General features: G+C 43.2%; 1 pseudogene; it reads right to left on the bottom strand.

Annotated features, from left to right (window-relative positions):
* Nucleotides 1-479: 479 nt before the first annotated feature.
* Nucleotides 480-10,886, bottom strand: part of LOC108287084 — a 25,352-nt pseudogene continuing 14,945 nt past the window's right edge.

Raw genomic sequence — 10,886 nt, 5'->3', positions numbered from 1 at the left:
AACTTCTATTCAGTACCTTGACTTAAATCCAAGAGCAAAAGTTAAGATTCTCCTTTATTTTTGGTAAACAACTACAAGATAAACTTGGATGACCTTTTCTCCTTGATTTTACCGAAAATAGACTTTAAAATTTTTTATCTAGGCCAGGTGCAGTGGCTCATGCCTGTTATCCCAGCACTTTGGGAGGCCGAGGCGGGCAGATCGTGAGATCAGGAGTTCGAGACCAATCTGGCCACATAGTGAAACCCCATCTCTACTAAAATACAAAAAATTAGCCAGGTGTGGTGGTGTGTGCCTGTAATCCCAGCTACTCAGGATGCTGAGGCAGAAGAATCGTGTGAACCCAGGAGGTGGAGGTTGCAGTGAGCCTAGATCACACCATTGCACTCCAGCCCTGGCGACAGAGTGAGACTCCATCTCATAAAAAAAAAAAAAAAAAAAAAAAAAAAAGAAAAGAAAAGAAAAAAAAAAAAAAAAAACTATCTAAAAGAAGACAGGTTTGGCATTTTTATACCCATGTCATCAGTGTTAATGTTTCTGGGAATCTTGGGAAGATTCATATTCTATATAGCTGATACAGTCTGGGCTGCTAGGCTCCTACAAAGCCAACCTCTGGTTTCTTCAGCTAATTTTTTGCATTAATTTGTATAACAGTCTTATTCTTGTTGGTCTCTGATATGGTTTGGTTCTGTGTTCCCACCCGAATCTCATCACAAATTGTAATCGCCACAGGTCAAGGCAGGGACCTGTAATCCCCACATGTCAAGGGAGGAAGGTGATTGGATAATGGGGGAGGTTTCCGCATGCTGTTTTTATGATAGTGAGTGAGTTCTCATGAGATCTGATGGTTTTATACGGGACTCTTCCCTCTTCCCTCTTCGCTCTCTCTCCTGCCACTATGTAAGACGTGGCCGCTTCCCCTTATATCATGATAGTAAGTTTCCCAAGGCCTCCTCAGACATACAGAACTGTGAGTTAATTCAACCTCTTTCCTTTAAAAAGGATTACCCAGGCTTGGGTATATCTTTATAGCAATGTGAAAACAGACTAATACAGTCTCTAGTACCATTCCCCCAATACCATTTCTGTAAGAATAGTGTGAGCCACATGGAAAATGAAATCCAGTTTACAGTTTACAGATGTTTTCAGAAACACTTGCTTAATGTTTCCACAGATACTCAAATTAGATCTAAAATACCAAGTTTATTTTCTGAAGAACCCACACAGAAGACAAAATATGACATTTTGTGAGATCTAGAAATCAGTTTGTTGTCATATCCTCCAATTAATAATCCGCCTTCTAGAAACTTACAAACATTTTCATCTCTCTTAGATACCAAGTAAAAAGTCTCCCTGATGGTTTGCTGTTGTATGTCTTCACTGTAAAGCTGGTAGAACATGGAGAGCTGTGGCTTCCTGTGGTTGTTGAAGGTGACAGTCACCTTGATCCTGGCTGGGCAGTGCTGGAGCAGCTGCCTTACGTGGGGATCTCAGTGGCTAGCCTTATTCTCAACTTGGAATTTTAGTTGTCTTTATTTATTTGTTTATTGTTGCTATTGGTTTTTTTGTTGGTTTATTTCTTATTTTGGGACTTTTAGCACATAGGGTGGAGCTAATGAACGGTTACAGAATGGGAAAGAGTGGGTATAATGACATGCTGCATATGCAACACCTACTTTCAACAATTACCTCCATTTTTCCAGTCTTCTTCCATCTATTCCCCACATTCTATTGTCTATTTTTCTGGAATATTTTGAAGTAAATCTAATATGTCATACCATTTTGCTTGTAATTATTTTAGAGGATATCTCTAAAGATAAGGGATTTTCTTATTTAAAAAACACAGCCACAAGTTATCATCACACCTAAAAATTTTAGTGGGGTAAAGTTTTTAATATCTTCAATAGTTTTTCCTATTATTTTGGTTGAATTTTCTGTTATTTTTAATTGAACTAATACAATATTGAAGAAATAAGTCTCTATACTGATGCAAAGGCCTTTAAGAAACTGAAATTTAAAAGGAAACACTACCTATGATAAAAAAATAATGGTGCTCATGCCCAGAAAAAATTAAAAATTAAAGGAGTATTTTATATAAAATCTTTAAAACATTTAACATGCCAATAACAACAAGAGTATGGGAAAACAAATATTCCCATAGTGAATCAGTGGGAGTGTGAATTGGACAGTGTACCAGTCAGATGGCATCTTGAACAAAGGGTAACTGAAGGAAGTTTAACAAAAGGATTATTTACAGAGATGTGCTCAGGGTTAGGGGAACCTGCAAGGGCTGTTGAAAGACCCAGGGACAAGCAACTGCAGGAACAGTTCCTACCTGATCTGACTGACAGGGCAAGGGGAGAGAGCTTTTCTTGAAACATGGTGGGGACCAGGTTCGGTGGCTCATGCCTATAATCCCAACACTTTGGCAGGCCGAGGAAGAGGATTGCTTGAGTCCAGGTGTTCAAGACCAGCCTGGGAAACAGGGAGACTCTGTCTCTACAAATAATTTTTTTAACAATGGTGGCAGATGCCTGTGGTCCCAAATACTCTGGAGGCTGAGGCTGGAGGATCACCTGAGCCCAGGTCAAGGCTACAGTGAGCTGTGATCTCACCACTGCACTCTAGCCTGGGCAACAGAGAGACCCTGTCTTATTAAAAAATAAACATATTTTTTTAAAAAAGAAACCTGGTGGACTTAGTAGCTACTGGGGAGGAGCTGCTTAATGGGAGCTGGCTTCTGGTAAGGGAACGTAGCCAGTGCCAAACAGAGGCCTGGGGCTTCTTCGTTCTGCCTGCCCATCTCTTACAGAGGTCCTAAATAGACACTGGGTGCTAGAGATTTACAGCCTCCTGGGGTATTAGAGCAGGGTCAGGACAAGGTAGAGTTTGTATCTAGAGAGGCAAACATGATCCAACACAGACGACATTTAATATTATCTATAAGTTTTATTTATTTTTATTTTGTTTTATTTTTTTGAGATGGAGTCTTGCTCCGTCACCAGACTGGAGTGCAGTGGCGCTATCTCAGCTTGCTGCAACCACCGCCTCCCAGGTTCAATCGACTCTCCTGCCTCAGCCTCCCAAGTAGCTGGGACTACCTGCACGCACCACCACGCCCAGCTGATGTTTGTATTTTTAGTAGAGACAGGGTTGGTGAAACCTGTTGGTTTCACAGGTTGGTGAAACATGTTGGCCAGGATGGTTTTGAACTCCTGACCTTGTGATCTGCCCACCTTGGCCTCCCACAGTGCTGGGATTACAGGTGTGAGCCACCACACCTGGCCTATCTGCCATTTTTAAATGAACACCCTTGAATCTAGAGGTTCTACTTCTAAGAATTCATGCTACAAACTCAAATGTACATAAAGTTGGAAAGTTAAAATGGGGAGTATTTTATATTTGTTCAGACCTTACTGTGTAGAAGCATCAAACAAGGCATTCTACATTTAATCCTCGCAAGAACCCTATGAGTTTGGCACTATCATCATCCCTATTTTACACTTAAGGAAGTCAAGGTTGGTAAAGCTCAGACATTTACCCATGCTCACAGTTAATAAGTGACAGCACAGGTATTTAAATCCAGACAATCTGACTCCAGTGTCTGAGCTACAAGGAAGTTCATAGCAGCATTATGTGTGGAAAAAAAAGACTGAATACAAACTTTAATAACTGTGGTTTGGGGATCTAGTAAATAAATTATGGCACATCTACACTAGAATGCTATATAACTTAGAATGGAATAGGCCAGGTGTAGTGGTGTACACCTGTAGTCCCAGCTACTTGTAAGGCTGAGGCAGGAGGATCACTTGTGCCCAAGAATTGGAGACCAGCCTGAGCAACATAGTGACATCCCATATCTCCAGAGGGAAACAAAATGAAACCAAAGAGCGCAATAGATCTACATATACTGATAGGGAATTGTCTATAAGATACACAACATGTAAGGAGGAAAAGGTGCAGACCATTGTGCATTCTATGTACCCATTTGTACATAAAAATGAAAGGTGCATTTTAATTTAATCTCTTAGTAGAAGGACTGATAAGGGAGAATATTTCAGTGTATACCTTTTAGTATTGTTTTAATATGTGTATTACTTTGCAATGAATACATATAATTAAATAAAAAGCCACATACATACACATGCAAATGTGTGTAAAGTGTCTGGAACAATACAATAACAGCGAACATTTATTGAGCACTGTTCCAAATTTTTATATGTATTATCTCATTGAGTTATTCAAAAGAACCCTGTTAAGTAGGTATTATTCTTACCCTCCTGTATTGGTCTGTTTGGGCAATTTATAAAAGAAAGAAGTTTATTGGACTTACAATTCTACATGGCTGGGGAGGCCTCATAATCATGGCAGAAGGTGAAAGGCACATCTTACATGGTGGCAGACAAGAGAAGAGGGCTTGTGCAGGGAATCTCCCCATTATAATACTGTCAGATCTCAGACCCACTCACTATCACAAGAACAGCACGGGAAAGACCTGCCACCATGATTCAATCACCTTCCACTGGGTACCTCCCATAAGACGTGGGAATTCAAGATGAGATTTGGGTGGGGACACAGCCAAACCATTATCACCCCCACTTTAAAAATGAAGGAATGTAGTCACAAAGAGATGACAATACCACCCAACCGGTCTAGCTCCAGAGCCAGTGTTCATATCTCCCTCTCAATAAATGATTACTATTGTTTCTAACAATTTGTCCAAAGCAGTATTAACTTTTTCAATAGCTGCATCATAGAGCTGGTTCATTTTAATGCATAATCAATCAAAACTTAAGTTTTTTGTTTTATGAGTTGCAACCAAGCCTGGTCACCACCTTTCTGGTTTTGTTAAAAAACAAAAACAAAGCAAAAACTTGTTTTAATGTAAAAATATCTATTACATTTATTCTAGTCAAAATGTCAACCTGTTGACATTTGAGACTGAGATTCCATCCTGTGGAGATAATTGTGAATCTTTAGTGAAGCCATTATGTTAGCCATCCCTCCTACTTTTGGGTGGTCTTTAAATCTGATAAGCGTGCCTCAGTGCCAGCATATAAATTACTCATAATATTGCCAAACAGGATAGTGATAAGGCAGAGCTTCGTGAGATGCCATAGAGACCCTTGGTCAAGTTGTCCCTGATGTATTAATTCATTAACCCTGTTTAGAGTGTTCAAATTGCTAGGTCACCTATCACATTTCTTCATCTTGTCTCCAAGGACAACATGATAAGTTTTGCTGGAATTATTTCTGTTGTAGTTCATTGATTTACCACCATAATTGTGCCTCTGCATGCTTTAAAAAAAAAAAAAAAGAGAGAGAGAGAGAGACTCAATTGAAAGGGTTTGCTCAGAGAACGTATAGGGTGGCTTCTATTATTGTCTCATCTTACATGAGTCCTTGCAAAGTGCTTATACAATGGTGTTTGTCCACAGTTTACAAGTAGCCAATTCCAAGCTTACTACTTCCTATTTTGATTAAGCTTTTCTCCTCTTTTTAAAAATGTTTGAGTTTTTCCCCTCAGTCTTTTGGTATGTGTCCTATAATTTCTCAGAGTAATTACAGTGACTCAGAGCACATACACCTATTTCTTTAGTATTCTAGGTGTTACCAGAAATGGGGTCCTGGATCCAGACCCCAAGAGAGGGTTCTTGGACCTCATGCAAGAAAGAATTTGGGGCGAGCCAATACAGTAAAGTGAAAGCAAGTTTGTTAAGTAAAGGAATAAAAGGATGGCTCCTCCAGACAGAGCAACAGCACGAGCTGCTTGACTAATTATACTTTTAGGATTTCTTGATTATTTGCTAAATAAACGCTGGATTATTCACGAATTTTCCAGGAAAAGGGTGGGCAGTTCCCGGAGCTAAGGGTTCCTCCCCTTTTTAGACCAAATAGGTAACTTCCTCATGTTGCCATGGCATTTGTAAACTGTTATGGTGCTGATGGGAGTGTCTTTTAGCGTACTAATGCATTATAATTAGCTTATAATGAGCAATGAGGATGACCAGAGGTCGCTCTCATCACCGTCTTGGCTTCAGTGGATTTTAGCCCACTTCTTTACCACATACTGTTTTATCACCAACGCCTTTGTGACCTGTATCTTGTGCTAACCTCCTATCTCATCCTGAGACTTAGAATGCCTAGCCTTCCGGAATGCAGCCTGGTAGGTCTCAGCCTTGTTTTACCCAGCCCCTATTCAAGTTGGAGATGCTCTGGTTCAAATGCCTCTGACGAAGGGCTGCGTTTTGTCTAGTTCTAGACACTTAAATTCATTTTGTAAATATCTGCATTATTATTTGATACTCTTATGTATTCATTTATTGGGTTTCAATTTTTTTTCTTTGCTAAAACTGCAGATTACTAAATATTGCTTTACAAAAAAGATGAAGAAAAATAAATGGTTATTTTCCTTGCTAATTGTTATCTCTTAGCGTTTATGCTAACTCCATCAAAACAGCAGAAAATACTCCTCTTCCTGATTATTTTTTAAAAATTCAAATGTAATTCAAATGTATTTAAAAGCCCTTTTCCTCACAGTAGGCTGAAGAAGGAACAGGAGAAAGTCTTTGCTCCTGTCCTAGAAGAGGTGCTGTTAATATGATTAGATTCTAAAATAGCGAATGGCACACTTCTGCTACAGGGAGAGGTCACTAAAGTGCCCTCTTCTCTTTTACTTCTCCTGGGACAGCAGGTGCTTTCTCTCCTCTATTTCTCTAAACTTTCAGGAATGCTCAGTTCTGCTCGGCAGAAAGACTCTACTTATGTCCTGAGCCTAAATGTTGTGCTGCAGCATAGCTTATCCAGGATCCCTAAAGAGGCAGTTACAGGAACCCACTTGAAAATAAAGGAGTACCTGCTACGATATCTTACATGCGGTGTATCTTGCAAAGTTCCTTCTAGAACCTCAAAGGAAGTGGAGATGACCACTTTCTGATTTACAGAGCAGTAAAAATTTGCCTTCCCTCCCCACTGAAGCCATAGTAGAAAAAAATTAAGCTATAGTTAAAGGAATTTGTGGTTGTTAAATTAAATTTATAGGAGCCCACTGGTTCAGACTGAGCTCATTCACTAGGCCCCAGCAGATCAACTAAAATGGAGTCACTTATGCTAAAATCCCAGGCCACGTTGGCCAGGCACTGTAGCTCAGGCCTGTAATCCTAGCACTTTGGGAGGCAAAGGTGGCAGGATTGCTTAAGCCCAGGAGTTTGAGACCAGAGGGGGCAACACAGAGAGAGTCTGTCTCTACAAGAAATTAAAAAATTACCCAGCCATAATGGTGCACACTGCTGTCCCAGCTATGCAGGAGGCTGAAATGGGAGGATCCTTTGAGTTCTGGAAGCCGAGGCTGCAGTGAGTGGAGATTGTACCACTGCACTCCAGCCTGAGTGACAGAGCAAGACTCTGTGTCAAAAATAAAATAATTCCACGCCACTAAGACAAAATCAAGTTGTTTGCTTGACCTTCCAAGAAATCAGGAGATCCAAATCCCCAAATAGGCCAGTTTTAGCTGGCATGATAAGGAAGTCCCCTCTGCTCTAACCTTTACAAGGGAAGTAGCTATGAAACAGCCAGTGTCTGTTCTTTGTTTCTGCTATCTTTGGCTATTTATTTATTTATTTGACAGTCTCACTCTCTCACTCTGATGCCCAGGCTGAAGTGCAACGGCACAATCTCGGCTCACTGCAGCCTCCACCTCCCGGGTTCAAGGATTCTCCCATCTTAGCCTGTCAAGTAGTAGCTGGAATTACAAGCATGGGTCACCAAGCCTGACTAATTTTTGTATTTTTAGTAAAGACAGGTTTTCACCACGTTGGCCAGGCTGGTCTCCATCTCCTGGCCTGAAGTGGTCTGCCCACCTCTGCCTCCCAAACTGCTGGGATTACAGGTATGAACCACGGCCCCTGGCCTCTTTAGCGTTTTTCTATAAATACTACCCAGGTTGTGGAACTGAATTCTCCGAACTTCTGGTTCTACCGACAAATGTGCACATTGCTCTTTGCTCAAGTAAACTGTTACATTTGTTTTGTCCAACGTGTTTCTTGTGTTGTGGTCTTCAACACTGGCTGAGCCCTTAATCCCGTAGTTCCTTGTTCTTTCTCCCTCTCTCCACAGCAGCCATTTCAAGCCATTTTTACCAAGTTTAAGAGCACTCTATTGCACTCTCTGTTCTTGGCAAGCCTATCGTCCTAACTGCTAAGGCTTCTAGGTAAAGTACTTATGGTTTGTGCTGCTTGCTATAAGCCAACCTCGTTGCCCCAGTCAGGAGTCAAGGCAGCCCAGCTCAAAGGGATTTCCTCCCACTCAGAGACGTCCACGGGGAACTGCACCCAATACAGATGCTTGTTGCAGTGAATATTGGTTGACCCCTTTCATCAGACTTTCTTTTAGTGAGTACAAACGTTTATGGGGCCTCCAAAAGGGAGCTTTCTAAAACTAGGGTCATTCAGTTTTCTGAGGTCTCTTGTTAACCTCAGTTTTAGAAGTACAAGGGCACACAGTGACTGGTCAGCTGCTGAGGGGGTCTATCCTATTTCTGAGCCCGGTGCATGCTTGCAGTATAATCCCACATGCATCCTCTTGCAGTCTGTGGGGGCTCTAATAAATGCAGGCTCAGCCGTAGTCCTGACCTAGAACCAGTTTCCCCTCATTCTGGATGGTTGACCTTGCTCTTACCTCCAGGACAAGTTTGCTCTTGCTAGCTTCCTTTAGGCTTTTCCTTCTGCCACAGCTGAAGCTTGAGTGGCCTACGGAGGGGAGGAGGGGTTGGAGCAGTCTGTTCCAGGTGCAGGCAATCAGATGTGTGATGTCCGTGGAGATTTTTAAGCAAAACTGCTTAATTTATCTGCTCTTAACTATTGCCATAATAAAACTATCATAAAAGCCATTGCTTGCCATACTAAAGCATAGCAGATAAGTAAGATACTGTTACAGGATCTCCGGGGTGTTAATTTTTCTGGCCGGAACCATCTGTGGGTATGGTGCATCCAGAATGAGGTACCCAGACAAATGAAAAGTGAGTAAGAGTTTTATTTAGTGTTAGAACAGCTCAGAGGAGTGGGACTGGGTAGCTCCTCTCTGTAGGCAGGTCACCCCATAGAGTGTTCAGCTATCTTAGAGAGAAGGCCCTGAAGAGAAGAGCTCCTCTCTGCAGACAGATGATTTGGACATTTCTGCAGGTCACCAAAGCTCTCAGCAGAGAGGGTTATCCTCTCTGCCAGCAGCCTCCACAGCTCTCAGAAAAGAGAGTCATCCTCTCTGGAGCTGGTTGCCCCATCGCCTCCAGCTACCAGCAGAGAGAGAGAGAGTACTCCTGTGTACAGCGGGTTGTCCCATCCTTTCTCTGCTCTCTTAGTTCTCTGGCCGTCCTCTGCTTTGCTCCAGCTGAGCCCAGGGCTTTTATGGACCTCAGAGGGGAGGAGGTGCATGCCAATTGGTCCACAGGCAGCCATGGGCAGCCCCGGAAAAGGCACCAGGAGTCCCCATTCTGGTCCAAGGGACTGGCAGCCTGACCGAAGCCTTCAGGCCCTCCCTGGACAGAAGGTGGGGCCTTATTGGGAAACCACCCCCTTTGGCTCAGGAATTATTCTTCCTGCTGCTGCCATGGATGGCCCCGGAGCTAGGCCCCAACCCTGCTAGGAAATCAGAGCAGGCACCAGGAACAGAGAGAGGCCAGGCAGGGAGAGCAGAAACCCCTGAACCTGCAGGGATGGGACAGGGCCAAGGGGAGCATCCCATGCCCCCAAGGGGAGCAGGTTGGCGGGGAGGGGACATCCCAGGCCCCTGAGGGTACAGGCTGCAGAGATGCCTAGGTCCTGAGCCTGGGAGGGCAGCCACAGCTGCACCAGCAAAGCTCCTGCCTGCCAGCTTGAAAGGGTCAGGATTCCTGCTTTTCCTTGCCTCCTGCTTGCTCTGTGAAGTGGGAGGCCCAGGTCTCCAGCCACAGGTTGGGCAGTTGCAGCTGCACCCAAGAGGGCAGATGCTGCCTGCTCCTGGCCCCCTCCAAGAGTACGGGGAGACTCCCATCCACAGCCACAGTTTGGGCAGTTGTAGCCCCACCCAGGAGGTTGTAGCTCCTACCAGTTGCATGGAGTCTGCAGCCCCTGAGGTGCCTCCCTGCTGCAGCTGGCATGGTGAGAGCAACCACTGCCATCACTACTGCCCGAAAACAGTTTTTGCTGGTCAATTCTGCACAATGGCAGTGGTTACTGTCTTCATGCATGTGTGCTTTGGTTTGGATGTTTGACCCCTTCAAATCTCATGCTGAAATCTGGTCTCCAGTGTTCAAGATGGGGCCTGCTGGGAGATGCTTGGATCATTAGAACAGATCTCTCATGAATAGATTAATTGGCTGGGGTTGGGGGGTGAGTGAGTTCTCACTCTATAGCTCCATCAAGAGCTGGCTGTTAAAAAGAGCCCAGTATCTTCTTCCCTCCCCCAACCCTTCTGTTTCTCACTTCCTCTCTCACCATGTGATCACTACACAGCAGATCCCAGCTTCACCTCCACCTTCCCCATGAGTGGAAGCAGCCTGAGGCCCTCACCAGAATTAGATACTGACACCATGCTTCCTGTGCAGCCTGAGAACTGTTAGCCAAATAAACCTCTTTTCTTTGTAAATTACCCAGCCTCAGGTATTCTTTTGTAGCTACATAACTGGATTAAATTGATGTGTTAGCTTGAAATTGGCACTTTTTTATTATTCCACCTTTAATAAATATTGCATTCTACATGGAAGGTAATTCAGAGAACTGTTGCATAGTTGGCTCCAATAAACCCAGCCTCAGCCTAAGTTTCTAATGGAATTGTTTAGCTCACTCTGGGTGAAGTTCCTATATCTGCTCCCTGTGTTACTATATTTCTACCTGTCTTTTTTTCTTCTTCTT

This window comes from Cebus imitator, unplaced genomic scaffold (assembly GCF_001604975.1).
Source record: "Cebus imitator isolate Cc_AM_T3 unplaced genomic scaffold, Cebus_imitator-1.0 Scaffold335, whole genome shotgun sequence".
Taxonomy (NCBI): Eukaryota; Metazoa; Chordata; class Mammalia; order Primates; family Cebidae; genus Cebus; species Cebus imitator.
The sequence above is the reverse complement of the archived record's forward strand: the minus strand, read 5'-3'. Positions and strand labels throughout refer to the sequence as shown.